Here is a 17,588-nt window from a genome sequence, read left to right on the forward strand (position 1 = left end):
TTTTTATGAGGATCAAATGGGATATTTGTCAAGTGCTTTAGAAACCATATAAATATATTATATTAACACCACAGAAGTGGTAAGTATTGTTTCAGGGAAACACCTGTATGGATGGATTAACAATTCTTATGGTTTTTGTTGCTCAGGAATGTGGCAATTTTTAATAAATGCCACCTACTTTTAATGGTGGGAGGTTGTTTTAGCCCCTAAAGCCCATTCAGCCTAAGTTCTCAGCTGAATCTTTCAGCAGATACTAAATTTGTATACCTGTTGGCTGGTAAGCTCTAATAACAGCAATAAGCTCATTCCTTCCCCCCCCCCACTTCATTGAGTGATGTCTACTTTTGACCCTAGATAGCTGGAATTGATTTATAACAACTTATAACCAATTTCCTTCCCAAATTCTCAATCTTTTCTCTCTAATCCTTTCATCACAATGTATATTCAGGGTACCTAAAGTCAAAAAGGAAAACTATTTAAAAACAATTTTTGTATTTAAAATACAAAACCATTTTCTGGACTTTTTATTACAGTGGATGGTAGGAAGGGTAGGAATAAGGGAAATCATAGGAATACAGAGTTGAAAGGCACTGTTGAGATCAAGTTCAATCCCCTCATTTTAGAGATGAAGGAACGGAGGCACAAAGAGGCTAAGTTAATTGCCCCAAACACACAGGCATCAAGTGGAAAAGCTGGGATTTTAATTCAGGCTGTTGTACTCCCCTGCAGCCTGAATCCTTCAGTTGCAAAAGTATCTTTTCCTTCGTAGTTCTTTTTCTCTTTCCTGTGTCCTATGTAAGCATGGAAAGGCAAGACAAAGTACAAGGATTTCTTAACCTACAACCTGTGATTTATAGCATTCAAAACGTGCTAACTACTACACAGAGATTTCATGGTGAATAGGTATTTGTTAAGTCCTAAAGATGAAAGATAAAGGACATAACTCAACAATATCAGACAGGATTAACCACCACTTCCTATGAGTTGGTGTGGTCTCACAGAAAGACCCCTTACGTCCTTACTTATATTTCATAAAAGAAAGTCAAAATAGAATATTAATCCTCAGACTACTGCGGGGAAAATATGCTTCCTTCAACTTTCCCTCTATTTATAAATGTATGACTCAGCAAAGGACGTACCCACACAGAAGGAAAGGGTGAGACTGTCTTTTGCTTTTTACAAGTATTCCCTGGGGTACAAGCTGTTCAGGGAATACAAGCACCTCTGGTGAGAGGGCTGCTGGTCCTTTTTAAAAGAGCTGCTTTCCATCTGGTTCACCCAACTCTCACCTATGGCTCCAAGTAGCTACATCACAGCAGTGGCCATGCCCCCATAAATTTTTTCAGCATACTTGGTAAACAGATGAGAATAACCAATAGGTCTCAAACCCAATTAGTGAGTAGGGAGGTGTCTACCCCAAGCATGTGAAGACTTCTCTGGCAGAATGGAAAGATGAGAACATTTGTTCCAATGGCCATAATGGCAGTTGAAGCAGGTGCTTTGAAGTAACATTGAAAACACCAAAGTGATCCCATTGTATCCTAAGCACTGGACTTTGATAACTCTGGAAGAGAGAGTTAGGCTGAGGACTTCAAGCAACTGACTCACTTAAATGCAATTTGTGTGTGAGTCAAAATACATCACCCATTTCATTTTACCATTTTTCCCTACCTCAAAGTCCTGTGGTTACAGGCAAGTGATGAAGTGGCAGGTGTGGATACACTAGTGGCTGTAGTCACACCCTGCATAGTTCTGGTCATTGGGTCATCTCTCACTGGACTGACACAGCAATAGTATTTGGAAGCCCCTGGGTGTCCAAGCAGCCTTTTAAGGACTACATTGCTCACCTTCTGATGTGAGTAAAGGGCTAGGAAAAGTGTCCTAAAAAGTTTCTGCTTCACTCAACACTAGCTTGCTTGCCGTGGCAGGCAGTGATCCCACCCTGTGGTCAAACACACACAAAATGTACAAAAAATGTTTGTAAAGATGATTCCACTCTCCATCAGTTCATGAATGTGTTCACACTTATGGACACCACAAAATTAATAGACCTGAAAGACTAACAGCTCTTGTTGTGAGAGAACTAAGCAGGTATGACATCCAAATAGCAGCCCTGAGTGAAACAAGGCTGGCAAATGAAGGCCAGCTTACCAAAGATGGAGCTGGATACATATTTTTCTGGGTGATGAGGAGCAACTCAAAGTTGGCATAGGTTTTGCAATCAAAACTAAATAGTCAACAAGCTTGTACGCTACCAAGAGGAATGAATGACAGGCTCATGACAATGGAGATGGCCACTTGCAGGAAAGCACCACTCCACCATCATCAGTGCATATGCTCCTACCATGACGAACCGTGATGAGGTCAAGAAAAATTTTATTAAGACCTAGAACTGTCATCATCAATGTGCCAAAAGAGGCCAAGCTATTATTCTGGGTGACTTTAATGCAAGGGTAGGCACAGACTATCAGATATGTCAGGGAGTACTTGGGAGAAATAGAGTCAGAAACAGCATCAGCAATCTGCACTTACTACTGAAGCCATGTGTCTCATGACCATCTCATCACCCTCACCTAAACCCAATAAAACTTCATGAATGCACCCTCACAACCACCACTGGCATTTAATAGATTATGTCATGGTAAGAAGAGACAGACAGGATGTGAGAGTGACATAGGCGATACTTATCTTCTCCAAGCTAAATGTTCACATTCAACAAACCAGTGACCCAAGGCAAGACAACTACTGAAAACTTAACATCACAGATGAGAGAACTTGTCCTTGTTAACTTGGAGGGAAATCTGAGTCAATGTATGGTCGGCAACAGTGGAGCAGAAAAGGAATGGGCAGCTTTCAGAGATTTGATGTATAGCACTGCATTCACTCATCTGGGCCAGAACACTTACATACATCAAGATTGGTTTGATGAATGATAAGAAGATGGATTTCAGAAAAAAACCTGGAAAGACTTACGACTTACGTGAATCGATGCTATACATGAGTGAAATGAGCAGAACCAAGAGAACATTGTACACAGTATCACAAAAATTGTGTGATCAACTGATAGACTTAACTCTTCTCAGCAATACAATGATCAAAGACAATGCCAAAAGACTTATGGTAGAAAATGCTCTCTCCACATTCAGAAAAAGAAGTAAGGAGGGGGGTGAAGCCAAGATGGTAGAGAAGAGGCCATGACTTGCCTGAGCTCTCCCCAAGACCCCTCCAAATACCTTCAAATAATCCCAAAAGACAATTCCTGGAGAAGCAGAACCCACAAAAGGACAGTGTGAAATAATTTTCCAGCCAAAGACAACTTAGAAGGTCATCAGGAAAGATCTGTTGTACCAGGATGAAAATGGAGTGTAGCCCAGCACAGGTTGTGCAAGCAAACCAGACCTCAGGAGCCTCTGAATCAACCTGCACCTGCAGCTGCTTCTGGAACACAGCCCACGGGACAGGGAGGGGGTCTAGCAATTGGTCAGAAGGAGATTATAGGGGCAGCTAGGTGGTGCAGTAGATAGAGCCACCGGTCCTGAAGTTAGGAGGACCTGAGTTCAAATTCGACCTCAGACACTTAACACTTACTAGCTCTGTGACCCGGGAAAGTCACTTAATTCCAATTGCCTCACCAAAAAAAAAAAATCAGAAAAATCTTCAAAGTTCATTTGGGCAGCTAGGTGGCACAGTGGATAAAGCACCAGCCTGGATTCAGGAAGACCTGAGTTCAAGTCCGGCCTTAGACACTTGACACTTATTAGCTGTGTGACCCTGGGCAAGTCACTTAATCCTCATTGCCCCACAAAACAAACAAACAAACAGAAGGAGATTATAGGGGTCTCTTAGCTGGTACTGGGGTGGGACTCTGTTGTTTTGCCTATGCTCAGATCCATGTTGCAGTCTTGGGTGGAGGTCCCAGGCCTGGGATGAGCATAAGCCCACCAGAGCTTGCAGCCACAGTGGAGCACGGCTCTGTTAATAGTTCCATGGCAGAGAAGCAGGCCTCTGGTTGTTTGCAGACCAGAGCACAGGCTAGCAGAATGGTGAACATACCTCTCCTTGAATCATACCACCTTGAAAGAACTAAGGACTTACAAATTCCTAGAAGTATCTTGGAGAACAGCTGGTCAACCCCCCTGGAGCTTGGGACAGTGTGCCCTCCCCCTAGAAGCAGCGCCCCACTTTAACAAAGAGTACAAGTCAAGAAATATGGCTGGGAAAATGAGCAAACAGAAAAAATGCTGACCCCTTGAAAGTTTCTATGGTGACAAGAAAGATCAATACACCCTCAGAAAAGATATAAGTCAAAGCCTCCTATATCCAAAGCTTCCAAGAAAAATATGAATTGGTCGCAGGCATAGAAGTGCTCAGAAAGGACAAGTAAGGGGGCAGCTAGGTTGCACAGTGGATAAAGCACTGGCCCTGGATTCAGGAGGACCTGAGTTCAAATCCAGCCTCAGACACTTGACACTTTCTAGCTGTGTGACCACTGGGCAAGTTCACTTAACTCTCATTGCTCTGCAAAAAAAAGGGGGGGAGAGAAAAAAGAAAAATGAAATAAAGTCAGAGACGGTAGAGGAAAAAATGGAAAGAGAAATGAGAGTGATAAAAGAAAATCATGAAAAAAGTCAACAGCTTGAAAAGCCAAATTGGCCAAATGGAAAAGGAGAGACAAAAGCTCTCTGAAGAAAATAACTCCTTAAAAATTAGGATTGAGCAAACAGAAGTGAATGACTTTTATGAGAAACCAAGAAACCATAAAGCAAAACCAAAAGATTGAAAAAATAGAAGGCAATGTGAAATATCTCATTGGAAAAACAACTGACCTGGAAAATAGATCCAGGAGAAATCATTTGAAAATTATTGGACTACCTGAAAGCCATGATCAAAAAAAAGAGCCTAGTTATCATCTTCCAAGAAATTGTCAGGGAAAATTGCTGATATTCAAGAACTAAAAGGTAAAATAGAAATTGAAAGAATCCACTAATCACCTCCTGAAAGAGATCCCAAAATGTAAACTCCCAGGGAAAATTATAGAAAAAATTCCAGAGCTCCCAGGTCAAGGAGAAAATATTGCAAGCAGCCAGAAAGAAACAATTCAAGTATTGTGGAGCCACAATCAGGATAACACAAGATCTAGCAGCTTCTACATTAAAGGATTGAAGGGCTTGGAATATGATGTTCTGATGGCAAAGGAACTGGAATTACAACCAAGAATCACCTACCCCAGCAAAACTGAGTATAATCCTTTAGGGGGAAAATGGGGAATTCAATGAAATAGAGGACTTTCAGGCATTCTTGATGAAAAGACCTGAGCTGAATAGAAAATTTGACTTTCAAATATAAGACTCTAGAGAAGTAAAAAAGGTAAACAGGAAAAAGAAATCTTAAGGGATATTAAAAGATTAAACTGTTTACATTCCTACATGGGAAGATGATACTTGTAACTTACAAGAACTTTTCTCATTATTAGGCAGCTGGGTGGAATATATTTAGACAGAGGGCACAGGTGTGAGTTTGAATGTGAAGGGATGATATCTCTAAAAAAAATTAAATTAAGGGGTGAGAGAGGAATGTACTGGGAGAAAGGGAAAGGGAGAGGTGGAATGGGATAAAGTATCTCACATAAAAGAAGCAAGAAAAAGCTTATGGAGTGGAGGAGAAGATGGGGGAGGTGCTGGGGAGTGAGTGAGCTTTACTCTCATCAGAAAAGAGCTCAAAGAGGGAATAACATGCCCACTCAATAGGAGTATAGTAATCTATCTTACCCTGCAGGAAAGTAGAAGGGAAGGGATAAGGGGGGAGGTGAAGGAAGGGAGGGCAAATTGGGGGAAGGGGCAGTCAGAAGCAAAAACACTTTTGAGGAGGGATAGGGTGAAAGAAGATAGAAAATAGAGTAATGTCACAGGGAGGGAATAGGATGGAGGGAAATACAGTTAGCAATAGTAATTGTGAAAAAAAATTGGAGCAAATTTGCCTGAAAGGCCTCAGTTCTCTAACACATAGAGAACTGAGTCAAATTTGTTAAAATAAGAGCCATTCCCCAGTTGATAGATGATCAAAAGACATGAAGTTTTCAAATGAAAAAATCAAACCTACCTAGAGCCATATTAAAAAAAAATGATTGGTTCAAATCCGGCCTCAGACACTTAACACTTACTAGCTGTGTGACCCTGGGCAAGTCACTTAACCCCAACTGCCTCACTAAAAAAAAAACAAAAACAAAAACAAAAACAAAAAAAAATGATTGGAGAGATGCAGGTCAAAACAATTCTGGGGTACTGCCTTATACCTATTGGATTGGATAATAGGACAGCAGATAAAAATGACAAATGTTGTAGGGGACATGGGGGAAATAAGACATTAATACACTATTGGTAAAGTTGTAAACTGATTCAAACATTTTGTAGAGCAATTTGGAACTATGGCCAAAGGGCTATAAAACCATGCATACTCTTTGACCTAGTAATAACACTTCTAGGCTGGTATCTAAAAAGAGATTTAAAAAAGAAAAAACAAGAAGTTAAGTTTGAATTTGAGGAGATGCCATCAATTGAGGAATGGCTGAACAAATTATGGGATGAGATTATGATTGAACACTATTGTGCTGTGGGAAATGATGAGCAGGATGCTATCAGAAAAACCTGGAAAGATTTACATGAGCTGATGCAAAGTGAAATGTACTGTATATAAAATAACAGCAATATTGTAAGATGATGTGCTGTGAATGACATGGTTATTTTAAGCAATAAAATGATCCAGGACAATTCTGAAGGACTTATAAAAAATACAATCCATCTCCAAAGAAAGAACTGATGGTGTCTGAATACAGATTGAAGCATAATTTTTTTTAGTTCCTCTTTCTAAAATTTTTTTTTGTCTATTTTCTTTCACAACCTGACTAATGTGGAAATGTTTTGCATGACTACACATGTATAACATATTGAATTGCTTGAGCTTTTGCGGGGGAGGGAGGAAGGGAATTTGGAACATAAAATTTTTTAAATCGATGTTAAAATTTGTTTTTACATGTAATTTGGGAAAAAATAAAATTTTAAATAAATAGGGAAAAAAGAACTTGGAGTCTAAATGCAGATTGAAGCATACTATTTTCACTTTTGTTGTTGCTTTTTTGGTTATTATTCTTGTTTATTCTTTTTTGTGTTTTTTCCCTTTTGTTCAGATTTTTCTCTTACAACATGACTAATGTAGAAATACATTTAACATGATTGTAATGTATAACCTATATCAAATTGCTTGCTGTCCATGGGAGGGTGGAGGGAATGGAGGGGGGAAGAAACATTTGGAACACATAAATATATGTATATAATCTTTACATGTACTTGCAAAAAACATTTGTTTAAGTTTAAAAAAAAAGGCAGCTAGGTGGCGCAGTGGATAGAGCACAGGCCCTGGATTCAGGAGGACCTGAGTTCAAATCTGGCCTCAGATACTTGATACTTACTAGCTGTGTGACCCTGGGCAAGTCACTTAACCCCAATTGCCTCACACACACAAAAATGGGGCTGGTTTGATGAAAATGATGGGGAAATTTAGAAGCTGCTAAACAAAAACTGAAAACTCCAAAAGATTTACCAGTAGGACAGTCTGTCTATCTCTAAGAAGGCAGTTTAAATCCATCAGAAGTAAAGTTCGAGAGAGATGCAGGATCCTTGGCTCAGTAAGAAGGCAGATGTAATTCAGTTTTATGCTGAGAGTGACAATCCAAAGTGCTTTTATGATGCCCTAAAGGCTATTTATTGGTCAAAGACCTATGGTGCATATGAACTATTCAGTGCTGATGGAGCCACATTGATTTGTGATAAGGACAGGATCCTGTAGAAATGGGCTGAACATTTCCATAGTTTTCTCAACAGACCATTATCAATGAATGCTGAAGTCATTGACTGTATTCCTCAAGTTGAAGTCAATCCCTGTCTAGCTGAACTTCCAACTGAAGAAAAGGTTTTGAATGCCATTAGACTTCTCTACTATGGCAAACTACCTGGTGCTGATTCTATTCCAACTGAGTTTTTATAAGGCAGAGGGTCTGCTGCTCATACAAAAGCTGAGTGTAATTTTCTGAGTTATATGGCAAGAGGATGTTAGCCCCCAGGAGTTCAAGGAAGTCTCCATTGTCCATCTCTATAAAGGAAAGTGAAATAGGTCATCCCAAGACAATCATGGGGGCTTAGGGGGGGGGTGTCTTTCTCTTAGTCATTGCTGGCAAGATTCTACCTAGAGTTCTCCTTAATGGGTTTATCCTTGACCTGGAAGATGGTCATCTACCTGAGATCTAGTGTAGCTTCAGGAAGGGCCAAGGAATGGTTGATATGGTGTTTGTGGTCTGACAACTCCAGGAAAAATGCCAGGAACAGAACAGAGGTCTGTATACAATGTTTGTTGATCTGAACAAGGCCTTTAATGAGGGCTTGTGGAAGATCATGGCAAACTTTAGTTGCCTAGAGAAATTTCATATTGTATGCCAGTTCCATGATGGCATTCTTGCACAGGTTCTGGATAGTGGACAATACTCTCGAACTTTCCCAAGTCACCAATGTAGTGAAGCAGGGCTGTGTGCTTGCTCCATGCTTTTTAGAATGATGTTTTCAGATTGTTGTCAGATACATTCAATGAGGTCAAACACAGCATCAAGGTCAGCTACCACACTGATGGTAGATTATTTAACTTGAAAAGGCTATAAACCAAGACTAAAGTGAAAGGAAATTTGGTGCATGATTTTTTGTCACCGGATGATTATGCACTCAATGCAGCCTCTGAAGCTGAGACGCAGCAAAGTATGGATTGATTCTCTGCTACTTGTGCTAGTTTTGGCCTAACAATTAGCACCAAGAAAACAAAGGTTCCCTACCAGCCATCACCACACCACCCATAGGTAGAACCATTGGTTACACTGGATGGAGAAATTGTGAACATTGTGGACAAGTTCACTTACCCTGGCAGTATACTTTCCAGGGATGTATACATAGATGATGAGGTTGATTAATGCATTGCCAGAGCCAGTTCAATGTTTGGGAGGCTCCAAAGGAAAGTGTGGGAGAGAAGAGGGATTAGACTGCCTACCAAACTGAAGGTCTACAGAGCTGTTGGGCTGACCTCATTGTCATTTGCCTATGAAACCTGGACAATATGCTAGAGACATGCCAGGAAACTGAATCACTTCCCTTTGAATTGTCTTAGGAAGACTCTGAAGAGTACCTGGCAAGGGACACTGAGATCCTCTCTCAAACTAAATTGTCAAGCATTCAAACTCTAGTGCAGAGAGCACAACTCCAATGGACTGGCCATATTGTTTGAATGCCAAAGCTATATGTTGCCTAAAAGACGAGAGAACTTCCACAAAGCTAGAGCTAACATGGATGTCAGAAAAAGTGATACAAAAAGTGGTACTCTAAAGGTATCTCTGAAGAACTTTGGAGCTGATTGTGAGACAATGGCACAGGATTGCCCAGCATGGCATGCTTGCATCAAAGAAGGTGCTATACTTTATGAACAAAGCAGAACTGCAGTGGCTCAAAAGAAATGTGAGATGTACAAATTTAGAGACTTCTTCACTTCAAATGTTCATATGGACTATTTGTGTTCAACTTTTGGCAGATCTTGCTAAACTCATATTGGTCTGATGATCAAAGTTGGACACATGGAACCTTGACCCAACACAGTGATGTCATTTTGGTCCTCTTTGAGCACAAAGGACAACAACCAACCAACTCAACCCTAGCACTGAGCACAGTGTCTCAAATATAGTAAGTGTTTAATAAGTAAGTGCTTGTTGACTTGCCACTAGGACAGAGGCAGTCTGGGTAAAGCATGGGAAGAAGTTTAAGTTTAGTATAATCTAGTTCTTCTCCCTAAACATCCTATGTTCTACTGGCACATTCCCCTCTTAACAAATAAGGAAAAAAGAAAAAGACAAGAAACTAATGAAAACTGCGGAAAACAAACTTCCTAATACCTAGTACTCCCAAAGTCAAAGCTGCTAACTCTACTTCTCACTGAACCAATGCTGTTTCTTAGTCAGCCAGTAGAAACAACACTGGGCTCATGAGTCAGAAACCCTGATTCTTGCTACCTGTGTGACCTTGGGCAAGTCATTTAAACCCTCCCTTGACCTCAGTTTCTTCATCTGTATAATGAAGGGACTGAACTACGTGGCCTCTGAGGTCCTTTACCATTTTAAATCTATTATTCTCTCTTGTGGATACAGTTTTATTTTGTCCCTCCTCCTGCCAGGTCCTGCTTCTAATTTTTCTCCCTCTCCCAGAGTCATTTTAATTACTCAGCCTTACCTTCCAGATATCCCTATGGCCTTTGGCCATACCCACTTTCTTTGGCTTTACCTATCCTTCCAGGATTCTATCTGCTTCAGCCTGTCTTAGAGCTTATTGATATGTCTGGGGAGCTTAGGAAGGGCACAGGATTTTGTTGTTTTCCCATCACCCCATTAACAGAAAGAACATAGAATTTATAATGACATAACCTGGTTTGGAATCCTGTCTGGGATACCTGTATGACTTCTGGAAAAATAACACAACAAACATTTGCTAAGTGCTTACTGTGTTCAGAACACTGTATTGGGTACTGGGGGAAATACTGTGTTCCCCACATAAGAAATTCCATCTCCAGACTCCTGGCACTTTTCACAGGCTGTTCCCCTGTGCCTAGAATACTCTCTCTCCTCATTTTTGCCCTATTGCTTTCTTCTAGTCCTAGATAAAATACCATCTTCTTGGAGAAGCCTCCCTTGATTCCTTTTAATGCCAGTGCCTTCCCTTTGCTAATTATACCATTTTTCCTGTATATATTTTGTCAGTACATAATTGTTTACATTTTGTCACCCCAATTGGACTGTGAGTTCCTTGAGAGCAGAGGCAGTCTTTTGCTTTTCTTTGTACCTACAGCACTTAGCACCGTGCCTAGCATATAGCAGGTACTTAAATGCTTAATGACTGACTGACTGAAGGTCATATAGTAGGATAAGATAACAACACACACAGTAAATGTATTAAAGTGTTGGAAGAGCAAAGTGCTATGTGAGGTTATAGGATTTAAAACTGCAAGGGGCCTTAAGATTCAAGTTCAAACCCTTAATTTTACATTTGAGGACCTGAGGTCCAAAGCCATTAAATCACAAGCTGACAGAATTTCAGAATTTGTGGAATTCTGATAGGCCAACAAGTTCAACCTCTACCTGGACAAGAATTCTGTCTATAACATCTCTGAGAAGTGGTCATTCATACTCTACCTAGATGTCAAGTGATGGCAAATACCCACTTTTCCAGAGAAGTTTTTATATTAAGAAGAAACTTTAATTCTGTACTTTGGGCTATGCACATTACAGCCATCATTGTGATACTAGGCCAGAGAGGAAAGAAAACCTTCAACCCTGATCCTCTAATTCCCAATTCCCTGATCATTCCATCAATTAAAGGGAGGAGGAATCAGTTACCTGGAAAGATCAGTGTCCTTCCCTGTAAAGTGAAGGGAGTCTGAAGTATATGACTCCAAAAATCCCTTCCACCTTTAATAATCTATGCCTGTGTTATTTTCCTATGGTGTGTACATAGATGGGGCCATTTTTACCCTATATTAATTCTACCTCCCACCTCCTTGAGGGTCCACCTCTGGGCCTGAAGAAGCCCACCTCTTACTTCCTTTCTATAATCTTTCCTTTCTCCAGTTTTTCCTCCCTCTTTCTCTTTTCTGCTTCTTTTCCATCTTTCTGCTCCTCTTCCCTCTACTCTCTTGGCTCCTCCTCTTTCCTCTCCCCCTTCCTTTTCCATCGCTCGGCTTCGCCACCCCCCCCACCCCCGTTCCACTTCTCCGCACCTCCCCCACACCCCCAGGCTCTAAGCGACCCCCAGGCTTTGGGGGCGGGCTCTTCCCAGGCACCTCCCAGCAATTTCACCAGAGCTCTCGTTCAGGCGCCCAGCGGACGTTCGCGGAAGGAGACACGGCCCCGCCCAGGGGAATATCCTAATTTGCTAATTAGGGCTAGGGTAGGGAAACTGGGCTGGGGCCTGGACTACTGCATTTGGGGTAACTCTGCCCAACTCACCCAGGTTACTCCTACGTACATTTGTGCGAGTGTTAGTGAAGGAAGACAAGCTTGTAGTACGAGAGTTGCGTGGTCCCAGGGGGTCGGGGGTCGGGGTCGGGATGCTGATCGGCCCGCGAAGGCGCCGCCCCCAGCCCGAGAGGCTGGGATCCTGGCAGTTCCGGAGCCGTTGCGATGGAACTCGTGCTCATTCTAAAGGCTTGGGGAGTAAAGGTGGGGAGGAGGGGTGGTACAGCAGGGCGCCCGCCCCACTGAGGTGCACCCTGACCAGGGGCAGTTCTTTGCTTTTTCTCCTGTGTGTTTTGTACTCAGTTACTTCCTTGGTAGATGTTCCCTCGTCCCATAACCTCACTTCTCCATTCCTCAGTTCCTCACACCTGCCCTCGACCCCATCCCTTTATCCGTCATGACTTTACTCTTCCTTTCTCAATTTCTCATCCTCAGGTCCTACCTCTTTCGAGCCCCACTCTGAACTTCTCTGTCAGGCCCTCACCACTCCACTGGGCACCTCTTTATTTTCAGCCTCAATCTTAGCTTGACCTTTACACACACACAGCCTCTCACTTATTACATCCTCAGCTCACCATCTTGGGCACAACTTTTTTGTCTTCAGTCCTAACTTTACTCTTACATTCGCAGTCTCTCACTCCACACTCCTTCCTCCTCAGCTCCTTAAGGTCATTCTCAGAATGACTCATTTTCAACACCAACCTCAGTAAGACATTCCCAGCTCCTCCTCACCTTCACTCTTTCCCTTTCAACCATATTCTCAGCCCTTAAAACGAACCACATTCTCATCCTTTCAATGAAAACCAAGAATTCTCTTCACTTCTGAATCAGAGCCTGAATTTGAGCCCTCCTAGAAGAGGTGCTGCAGTGTGAGTATGTAGTACTTGGGCATAAAGAAGAATCAAACAAACTATGAGGTAGGATAGTACAGTGGAAAAAGCATTGGCTCTGGAATCAAAGGGCCCGATGCTTCTCATGTTACCTTGGGCATATCACAGCTTCCATTTCCTACTCCATCGAAAGAGAAGGTTAGACAAGACTAGCCTCTGTGGACCCTTCTGCCTCTGAAGCTAAGATCTAATGACCTACCCCAAAATGAAGATCCTATCACTTGTATCTAAGGACCCTCTTCCAGTTATGTGGTACAGTGGATAAAGTGCCAGTGGGAATTCAGGAAGACTACTCCACTTCAAATGTGGCCTCAGAAACTTACTACCTGTGTGACCCCGAGCAAGTCACTTGACCCTGTTTGCCTCAGTTTCCTCTTCTGTCAAATGAGTTGGAGAAGGAAATGACAAACACTATCTTTGCCAAGAAAATCCCAAATGAGGTTACAAGTCAGACTGGACTTCACTACAACAAAAACCCTCCTTCCCCCTTTGGCCACACCTACTTCGGCTACACCTCTGTTCCACCAAGACTGCGTTATGGGTTTTAAAATTAAACTGTTTTTATACCTCTTGTCTTATTTGTTTACGAACCCTATTTTAGGTAAGTAGAGAGGGCAGAATCCCTTTTACAGAGGAGGAAACTGAGTCATAGGGAGATTCAACCTCTTGCCTACTGTCCTTCAGCTAGACTGTTTGATTACCAACTCTTTTCTTTAACCTGTAGTTTACAAGCCATGATCAGTATAATTTAAAGATGACAAAAACTGAAGTAAAGTCCAACATTGTTATTATCAACTCATTTTTTCTTTAGTGCATCCTCCATTGTGGCTTTGAGGTAAGTTTTTTGAAGGCTATCTCAGAAGAGAAGTATCTAGGTTGCAGAGTAGATAGGGTGCTGGCCTTAAGAGTCAGGAAGATGAGTTCAAATATGACCTCAGACAATTAATTAAAAGCTGTGCGAATCACTTAACCTTTATCTGCCTGTTTCCTCACTGGAAAAATGGGGATAATAATAATAGCACCGACCTCATAGAGTTGTTTTGTGGATAAATAGGATATTTGTAAAGTGCTTTGCAAACATTTATGTACTATGTAAATGCTGCTTATTATTACCATTGTTGTTATTAAGCCCTAGTAGATTCTGCCATGCCAAAAAGACTTTAAGCATGGTATCAGCAATAGACTCTGCTTTCAGAGGATCAGCCTAACTACATATGGAGAAGATTATTACCAGTAGGCTCGTCACTAAATCTGGGGCTCTTAACCTGGTGTCTGTGAACTTAAAAAAAATATTTTGATAACTGTATTTCAATATAATTTATTTCTTTTGTAATCATATTATTTTCTTTTATGCATTTAAAAACATTATTCTGAGAAGGGATTCATAGGCTTCCCCAGACTGACAAAAAAAGCCCATGAAACACAAAAAGGTAAAGAACCCCTGTACTAGATACTGTTTTTTAATGACCCTTAGTTCTATGCAGCCCTTTCCATTTCTGCAGTGATGGTACAATAGTGGTGAAAAAGAGAAAAAGTAATCCTAAGAATCACAATTTTAGATTCTCTAGAAACTTAGCACCCTAAATAAGACATTTTTTGTACAATGACAGTTGACCTACTGCTAGGAAGTATTAAATAGTATCAATCTTGACATTCTCTCTATAAATGAAACAAGAGAAAAGGAAATTGTGGCTAAATAGAAGAATGGCTCACAGGTTCTCCTTAGAGAATCAAATAAAGGAAAAGTTAAAATTTGTTTTGTCCTGTGCCCAAAGGTAACAAGAAGTGTGGTATGTGTTACAAACTGAAAAATTACAATGTATGACGGGACAAAGTAGAACTATAATATTCAGCTCCATGATGGCTTGGTAATACTGTTAAAAGGCAGGAATTACTAGCCTGAGTGATGCCTGGTTGAAAGCACAGTGAATCTGAAGCTAAGCTTATCTTCAAAGCCAGATAAGAGCTTCAGTTTGGTATAGATATGAAGGAATTCATCAGCTAAGGACTGTCCAAGAAACATCATTAGAATAGATCAAGACCAACCCCTTTACAAAAACTATATGAACAGAATTCTTTCTATAAAGCATAGGCTGTAAACTTTTTGGTACTGTAGCCTTCTTTGAATTGATGGCTTCTCAATATTATAGTACTGAAAGCTACTTACTCACATGGCTAGCATATCTGTTTTATTGTAAGATATACATAAACACACATATTTACATATATGATATCTTTATCATCGAACCAAATAGGAGATAATGATCTAAAACACTTTATTTCCTAAGTATATTTAATCTACATAAACTAATGACCAAAACAAGAAAGCTAAAAACTCCTAGGAATCACCTCAGCATGCAAACACTTGGTCTTTCTGCGAAATGGAGAAATTATGGCAGCCAAATATAACACAATCTTTGAATATAAAGTCATCAGTAAACCTTACAGAAGTAAATTTAAATCTAAGCCTACTCCTTTTCCAAACTTAATTCTTCTGAGGGTACCACCAACCTTCCTGTCATGGAGGTTTGAAACAAAGTCTCCCTTAACTTTTTTTTTTTAATTTTTTTTGGGGTGGGGCAGTGAGGGTTAAGTGACTTCCCCAGGGTCACACAGCTAGTAAATGTCAAGTGTCTGAGGCTGGATTTGAACTCAGGTCCTCCTGAATCCCGGGCTGGTGCTTTATCCACTGTGCCACCTAGCTGCCCCTCTCCCTTCTTATTCTACTTTTCTCCTACAAATCTCCTCAGTGGCCAAATTCCTGTCCATTCTATTTTGACAATGTCTTCCACATTCATCTCCTTTTCTCTACTTACACAGTCAACAGACATAGTCAAGGCCCTCTTGCTTAGAGTGTTGAAATAGCTTCCTAATTATCCTCTCACCCCCCTAAAATCTCTCCCCTCTCCAATTTTGTCCTCTTGGGCAAAGCTTAGTTAACAGAATGATTTTCCTAAAGCACAGGTCTGCCCATGTCATTCCCAATTCAGTAAACTCAGGCAGCTACTTAGGATCCTAAACACATTCTTTGGTTTGGAATTTAAAGTCCTTTACAACTTGGTTTCAACCTGCTTCCCTTTCACACACTACATTCCAAATTAGCCTTTTAATGCTATTCCTCAGACACCATGCTCCATTCCTGGAGAGCTGGTACCTTTATACAACCTGTGCTTGGAATGCATTTCCCTCACTCCACCTCTTCAAGTGTCTCTTTTGTGGTTGTTTAGTAGTCTGACTCTTCCTGACTTCATTTAGAGTTTTCTTGGCAAAGATCCTAGAGTGATTTGCCATTTCCTTCTTCAGCTCATTTTATAGATGAGGAAACTGAGGCAAATAGGTAAAGTGACCTCCCCAGGATCACATAGCTAGTAAGTGTCTGAGGCTAGATTTGAACTCAAGATTTGCTTGATTTGCTTTCAAGTTCGGTGCTCTATCCACTGCACCACCTAGCTGTCCCAAAAAGTAGTTTCTTTAAAAGCTTAGCTTAAATGCCTCATATGTGGCCTTTTCTGATTCCTCCTGTCTATTTTATGGAAAGCAATTTGGAATTATTTGAAGAAAGTGACTAAAATTCCCATACCCTTTATTCTAGTGATTCCATATATATATATATATGTGTGTGTATATGTATATGTATATGTGTGTATATGTGTGTATACACACACACACACATATATCTATATATAGATATAGATATATGTATGTATGTATATGTATGGCATATGTATCCCAAGGAGGTCAATGACAACAAAGAAAAACTCCACATATACCAAAATATTTATAATAGAACTTTTGTGGTAGCAAAGAACTGGAAACACAATAGACACCCATTAATTGGAGAGTGACTAAACAAAATATGGTATATAATGGAATATAATATTACTCTTCCTCATCTCTCACTGGCTTTCTTGGCTTCCTTGAAATCTACTGAAGTCCCATCTTCTACAGGAAGAGACCTTCTCAACCTCTATTATTTCTAGTACCTTACCTCTTTAATTATTTCCTATTTATCCTGTATATAGGTTGTTTGTATTTGTTTGCTTTTTGTCTCCCACATTGGACTGTGAACTCTGTGAGGGCAGGAACTGTCTTTAACTCTTTTCATATCCTCAGTACTTAGCATAGTGCCTGGCACATAGTAGGAGCTTAATAAATGTTTACTGACTGATTGACTCTCTGATAAGAATCAATGAATATAATGACTAGAGAGAATTACATAAAACACGTATAGTAATTGATTTGAAGTAAAGTAAGCAGAAACAAGAAAACTATTTACATAACCACAATAGTGTAATGGAAAAACCAAAACTGAATGCTGAGAAAGTATAATAACTAATCCAAGTAACCAAAAGAGATATGAAAAGGCAGAGGTGAGGACCATGGATGGGAATACTACAGATAATGTGAATCTTTTTAAATGTGTTGGTTAATTTTGCTGAACTTTTTTATATTTAAAACTTATTTCTTTTAAAGTGGGAGGTGGGGGGGCAAATGTAAGTGATGTAAAAACAAAAGATTTTGAAAAAATCAAAGAGGTCCAACTGGAAGAGGAGTTAGATAGGTTACACAGTGACAATGAGATGATCCAAGTGTTCCACTGGTACCCATAT

At 40.4% G+C, this 17,588-nt stretch overlaps 1 protein-coding gene across 1 annotated transcript in view; it reads right to left on the reverse strand.

Annotated features, from left to right (window-relative positions):
• Positions 1–12,235, reverse strand: part of SLC26A8 (solute carrier family 26 member 8) — a 166,274-nt gene extending 154,039 nt beyond the window's left edge. The window contains exon 1 of the mRNA XM_044003389.1: positions 12,099–12,235. The gene's annotated coding sequence lies outside the window, so the exon portion shown is untranslated. The remainder of the gene's footprint in view (positions 1–12,098) is intronic.
• Positions 12,236–17,588: the final 5,353 nt, after the last annotated feature.

Source organism: Dromiciops gliroides, chromosome 4 (genome assembly GCF_019393635.1).
Source record: "Dromiciops gliroides isolate mDroGli1 chromosome 4, mDroGli1.pri, whole genome shotgun sequence".
NCBI lineage: Eukaryota > Metazoa > Chordata > Mammalia > Microbiotheria > Microbiotheriidae > Dromiciops > Dromiciops gliroides.